Source organism: Callorhinus ursinus, unplaced genomic scaffold (genome assembly GCF_003265705.2).
Source record: "Callorhinus ursinus isolate GAN/ISIS: 27379988/994484 unplaced genomic scaffold, GSC_fseal_2.0 scaffold23, whole genome shotgun sequence".
Taxonomy (NCBI): domain Eukaryota; kingdom Metazoa; phylum Chordata; class Mammalia; order Carnivora; family Otariidae; genus Callorhinus; species Callorhinus ursinus.
The window spans coordinates 18,716,852-18,722,812 of NW_027397085.1; the positions used below are offsets into that span (position 1 = coordinate 18,716,852).

The 5,961-nt window shown below is 42.1% G+C and overlaps 1 non-coding gene across 1 annotated transcript; it reads right to left on the reverse strand.

Annotated features, from left to right (window-relative positions):
* Window positions 1–484: 484 nt before the first annotated feature.
* On the reverse strand, window positions 485–620 carry LOC112839514 (small nucleolar RNA SNORA42/SNORA80 family). The gene has a single exon (XR_003212224.1). It is a non-coding gene; the product is annotated as a small nucleolar RNA SNORA42/SNORA80 family (small nucleolar RNA).
* Window positions 621–5,961: the final 5,341 nt, after the last annotated feature.

Genomic DNA, 5,961 nt, shown 5'->3' on the forward strand with positions numbered 1-5,961 from the left:
GAAAAAAATAACAACAACTCCCATATAGTGTTTGATGGAATACAATGTGTGCGTCCTGTTTATGTAAAAACCCCACAGAACCGGGGTGCCTGGGTGGTGCAGTCGGTTAAGCCTCCGACTCTTGGTTTGGGTTCAGGTCCTGATCTGGAGGTCATGAGATCAAGCCCCACCTCTGGCTCTGGCTCTGCAGTCAGCGGAGTCTGCTTAGGACTTTGTCTCCAGCTGCCCACCCCCCACTCTCTCTGTCTCAAATAAAATAAATAAATCTTTAAAAAAAAACCACACACACACAGAACCAATGAAGCATAAAAATAAAGTTTAAATCTGAAGTAGAAATATTCACCCTGGGTGTGCCCTGGGGAGAGTAGCTCCCTCACTGCGCAGTGGTAGATGCCTGAGAGGTAGCTGCTCAGGGGACCAGTTTCCACCGCTAAATATACAGCTAAATGCATGTATTGGCTTTTTAAAAATTAATAACTTTTTTCCCCCTGAGCCCCCTTCAGTGTTCACAGCCCACCAGTGAGGAGGCTGGGCAGTGGTTCAGGGCTGCTCGCTCCCCTGGCATGGGTACACTATGAGAGGCCCCCAGAGAAGGGCCCGCCATCAATCCATCACCGTGCGCTTGCCCTGGCTTCTAAAAGCATTTCTACAATTGTGATAGCTTCTTGATGATTGTCGAATCAGCATGATGGGCAAATGGCGGTTCATTTAATTGTTCACTTTACTTTTGTGTAGTTGATGTTTTTTCACAATAAATACTGAAAAAAAAAAGACTTTGATATAATCACAGCTAATTTTACAATCACAGCCATGAAAAGAAGAACATAGATGAATTTTCCTAACTCTAAGAGGATCTGACAATCCCTTCATGCTCGTTTGAATTAATTACAATAAGGTCAGTTACAATGTTGATGAAGAAATTCAAATTGAATTCCTGTAACAAACAATGAGGAAATAGTGTTTCTCAAAACGAACAAGTAAAATAAGCATCATTGTCTCAAAATTAAGGGTAATATAACAATAAGCCCTTGTAGTTAAAAATCAAGATGTAACTGTTGAACTTCTTAAATGCACACTAGCCAGGAATCAATTTCATCATGATAAGAAACATAATCTGTCAGGAAGGGACCTTCACCCCAACCTGGCTAATGTTTACATTTTTAGTATCCTCAACATATCTGAATGGTTAATGGAATCCATCCTTTGATCTTTATCTCTGTAACAAGCTGAAATGGGCGGCTCAGAGTTTTGAAACCTTCAAATGTCTGTGTCAACATCTCATCAGCCCAAGATTCCTATTATTGAAACGTATGGCACCTCTGGTACAATCTGGAATTCAATTTAGCTCAGGCTGACTCAGAGAGATTTGAACTTATATACATTTTTCTGTTTTCTCTGCTCTAGGTCTGTAACGTGGAGAACCTAAGAGTGGGAAGGCTTGGAAGACATTAATACTATGTGAGGGAAGTTTCCCTCTCTTAAATATTCCACACAGCCCCTGCACGATCATCAGGAGAGCTGGCAGGAGAGGGACTTCGTGTCAGTAATACGTGTGCCAGTGAGAAGTGGGTTCTGATCAAACTCCAGAGCCATCTCTGCTTGGGTGTGGAAGGCAGACTGTGAAATTCCCTAGGGCTTTCAGACAATTCAGGAATATGGAGTCTTCAAGAAACAGGTACTGACGTTCCTGCTAAAAAGGCTTATGGACTGTGGGCTCTGCAGTGCCCTTGCGCCCCAAGTATGCAGAGTACCTCCAGCAGAATGCATTTGTGAAATGCAGTCAAGGTCTTCTGAGGTTCAAGAGACATCTGTAGGGCAGGGAAGTCAAGGAAAGTGGTAAAAGTTTGAAATAGCCTCTGTGAGGAATAGGAGAAAAATATGATAAAGCATTTGCCAAAAGACTGTGGGGCTATGAGGAAGAATAAACTGAGGTCAGAGAATCGTATTGCATGATTTTCTCAGCAACTTGCGTTCAAGGGCTGAGAGGATGGATGGATGAAGACTTGAGGGATGACTGGAGGCAACGGGGAAAATGTGCTGAGATCATTGATTAGACAGTGATGGAAGAGATATAACACAGGGTCTAGGCTGAGTTAAAAAAGGAGAGAAGATGGAAAGGGGGGCAAGTTAGTGGGAAACAGAGGCAGTCCCTGGGGGCTTGACTAGATCAAAGCTCAAGTGAAGGAGTAAGATGTGGGAGAGCTAGAAGGTTGTGGTCAGTGAGCAATTTACTAGAATTCAGCATATCAGAGGTGGAGCCACATAAACGTGCAAAGATCCCCAGGTGTGGCTATGGGAGGAGGCAGTTGTTAGGGAATAAAGGTCATTGTGTATATCAAGCCACCATGAAGCTAAGAGTATGGGATGACTAATCCATATGGCTGTTAACACTGATGACAGATAGCAAAGAAAAAGACTGGCATGAATTTAGGAGACTACTGAGATGTTGATAGATGGGAGTATCAGCCCCAGCCTCTACTTTCTATTTGTTGCATTCTAGCACCCTGTTCGCCTGTTCTCTGAGTATTTCCCACGACACCTACACCCCCATACCCCACCCCATCCGCCACAAAATCCTCCCCCCAGAGGCTTCTTGTCATTCTAAATTAGGAAAGAGCAATTGAAAGATCCTGGTTGTAAATCTCTCATTAATTCAGAAGAGAAAGAAGTAAAAATGCCAATAATTTATAAGGAAGATGAATAGTTTATCATAATGAGTCAAGAAATCAGGACGTTTATTGCAGGTTTACTTTGTGCTTAGCTTAGAGTTTAAGTGTATGGGCTTTGCAGTTCCGTAGTCCAAAGACCAAAGCTGCCACTTAATAACTGCATGAGCAGGGCAAATATTACTTTACCTCACGAAACTTGAGATTGTTGTCTTAAAATTAAGATAATATCTCCTACTGTATAGAGTTGCTGTGAAGATTAAATGAGACGTTTCTTGTAAAGTATAAAGTACTGAGAATAATCAGTGCTCAGTTGCGGCTGGCTATTATTACCGTTCTTCTCCTTCCTCTGCCCTGAAACATTTTTCTCACAGGCTCCTCTTTCCTCCTTCTAGAATGAAGAGAAATCCATCCACATCTAGCGCTTGCCAAGGCATGTGATGGATCCAGCTTATTCCAACTCGGGGTTGTGTGCTTGTGGTTCAGTGATGTTGGCGGCTGAGATCCACCGTGGTGGGAGTGTTCCCACTGTGGAAACTGGCACATACTTACAGGGTGGGGGAGGAAGGGTGGTGGTAGTGGTGGGGTAGTCAGAGTCTACTTACCAGCACACACTGCTGCCCTTGGGTTTCAGCTTGCGTGTTCCCTTCTCAGGTCTGTAGCTGATCTGATGGGCAGCTCCTAGCCTATTCCCAGCCTCTCTGAAGTTTTAATCTAGTGAGACTCCCCTGGCCTGAGAATGGCAACTTCTTTTCCTGCCCCCACTGTCTCTATCACCCTCTGACTGGTGGGCTCTGAAAAAAATTACAATTGCCAGAACCTCTCCTTTCACAGCTCTTCCTGTCTTGGTGTCTCTACAGTGTTTATACAGGAGACTACGACACCTTCAGTATTATCCCCAGTTCCTGCCTAGTTTTTATCATGGAATTCGAATGTTTTTATTTATTTATTTATTTTTTGGAGGGAGGGGAGCAGCAAAAGCAAGGTTTACTGAGAGTACAAAGCTCCCAAAGAGGGGCAGGGGGACCCAAGAGGGCTGCCCGGCATTTGAATGTTTTTAGAAAGAGAAGGAAGGGAGGACTAGGAGAGAAGATTCTGGCTTCCTCAAACCGCGTGGCGGAAGGCCGGCTGTCGAAGGTTTCTCCTTTGCTGCCGTCTTTTAGTTCTTCATTCAGGACTAGAGGAAGGGTTTTACTGCCTGACTTCTGGCCCACGAGTGCCGCTATTTTCCCCAGGGGCATAGGAGAAGGGAGCAATTGATTAAGCTTTTCCCATTTCTGTTGGACTTAAACTTAGTGGAGTTTTCCCCTTGCTTCTGCCCAGAGATTAATGATCAGTTTCTTTATTTTGATCTTGGTATTCATCTTCTTTCTTCTTAAGTATTTCATTTGGAAGTTGAAAAAGTTTATGCCAGGATCTGCTAGTTAAATGCCATTTTATATTGGAAATCATCCTAACAGAAACTCAGTTTTACTTACAAACTTTATTTTTGTTCCTTTTTTGTGCCCCACCCCAAAACTGTTATTAAATAGGATTGTTTTGTATTATATTTCCTTATAGAAAGTACAGATGGCAAGGACAGAGTCCAATTTTACCTAGAGTTTCTAGGAATTTATTGGACTGTATGACAGTGCCCTGAATAAAAAGATTCCTCCGATAGGCACAAATTAATTAATAGAATTATGAACTCTGCCTGGAAGGAGAGCTGAGAGCTAGGGAATACTCAGATCTATTATAATTATGTTTTCAAAAGTTACCTTTTTAATCAGAATAGATAAAATCTATTTCCAAATTGAAATTTAACACCCCGTGACCCCAAAAACTAATGGATTTAGGTAAGGCAAGAAACAAAATCAAGTATTTATTGGCCACCATCTACCAGAATAATTCCTGGCAGAGAAAAGTATTATCAAAAACCATTCCATAAAGACCTGTATTTTAGGAACACCCTTAGGAATGACTATTACACAATTGATAGTGAACATTTTTTCAGTAAGAACTGGTGATTTAGCTAGTGAACACAGAAGGTAACCTTATTTAAAGGCTGGTCTTGTTTTTGTTTTGTTTTGTTTTTTAAAAGATTTTATTTATTATTTATTTATTTGAGAGAGAGAGAGCACAAGTAGGCAGAGCGGTAGACAGAGGGAGAGGGAGAAGCAGGCTCCCCGCTGAGCAGGAAGCCCGATGCGGGGCTCGATCCCAGGACCCTGAGATCACGACCCGAGCCGAAGGCAGATGCCCAACTGACTGAGCCACCCAGGCGCCCCTAAAGGCTGGTCTTGTGTTGTGAAGTTCTGGGAACTATGCATGGGTGCTGGGAAACAATAGGAGTGAGATTCTACCCTTCTCTGTGAATTTCTCAGCATTGGGCAGTCTAGGAAAATAAGTTATGTCAGTTTCGCTTACTTTATTGTCATGCTGCCTGGTTGTGATTAGCTGTCAAGAGGAGTAACCTCCCTCCCGGGAATGAGTCACCGAGTTGTATTGTTCCTGTAGGAGTAATATCTTCCCTTGGACCTGTGGAGAGCCAGGTGAATGTGAATACTCAGCTTTGTTAAACAAATCAGAATCCTTTTATAAGGCAGTAGGCATCAGGGTTTGGGTTCATCAGGAGCAACTCATTTTCTTCCTTACAGGAGATTGGTAGAAGAGAGGAAGTTATTGATAGTTATTTCTTGGTTTAATGAGACATGTGACAAAGACAATCATGATGTTCTTCTGGATGAGTCCCGGAAATGTGATGTGGAAAATAATACAATGGATTATGTGGGTTAGATTCTTCGCTAATTTAACAACAGTGGTCAAACATCTCTTATTAATCACCCCATGTTGGCTTGGAGGGGCTTGTTTTTTTTTATTGTTTTATTTTTTTTGGTAGTTTTATGAGGATTCATGAAATAGTCATATTTTTATTATCTACCTTCATGAAGACCTAGAAGAGATGCTTACCAAATAGATAGTGACTACAAACTGGAGGAATGGATTACAGGTTGAATAGTAGGATCAAGATCTCCTCAGACTACATGATAGACTCTGAAAAGAGAGAATTTATCCTGGATTAATAAGTCTATTTAAATTTTAAAGATCAGCCTTACAAATAGAAGTCGAAGGAGACCTAGCGTAGAAAAGAACCTTCTTTAAAAAAGGGAAGGTTTGTTTTTGTTTTTTTTTGGTTTTATTTTTAAGTAATCTCCGCACCCAACATGGGGCTTGAACCCACAACCTCAAGATCAAAAGTTGCATGCTTCGCCAACTGAGCCAGCCAGCTGGCCCAAAGCAAAGTGTTTTGCTGATT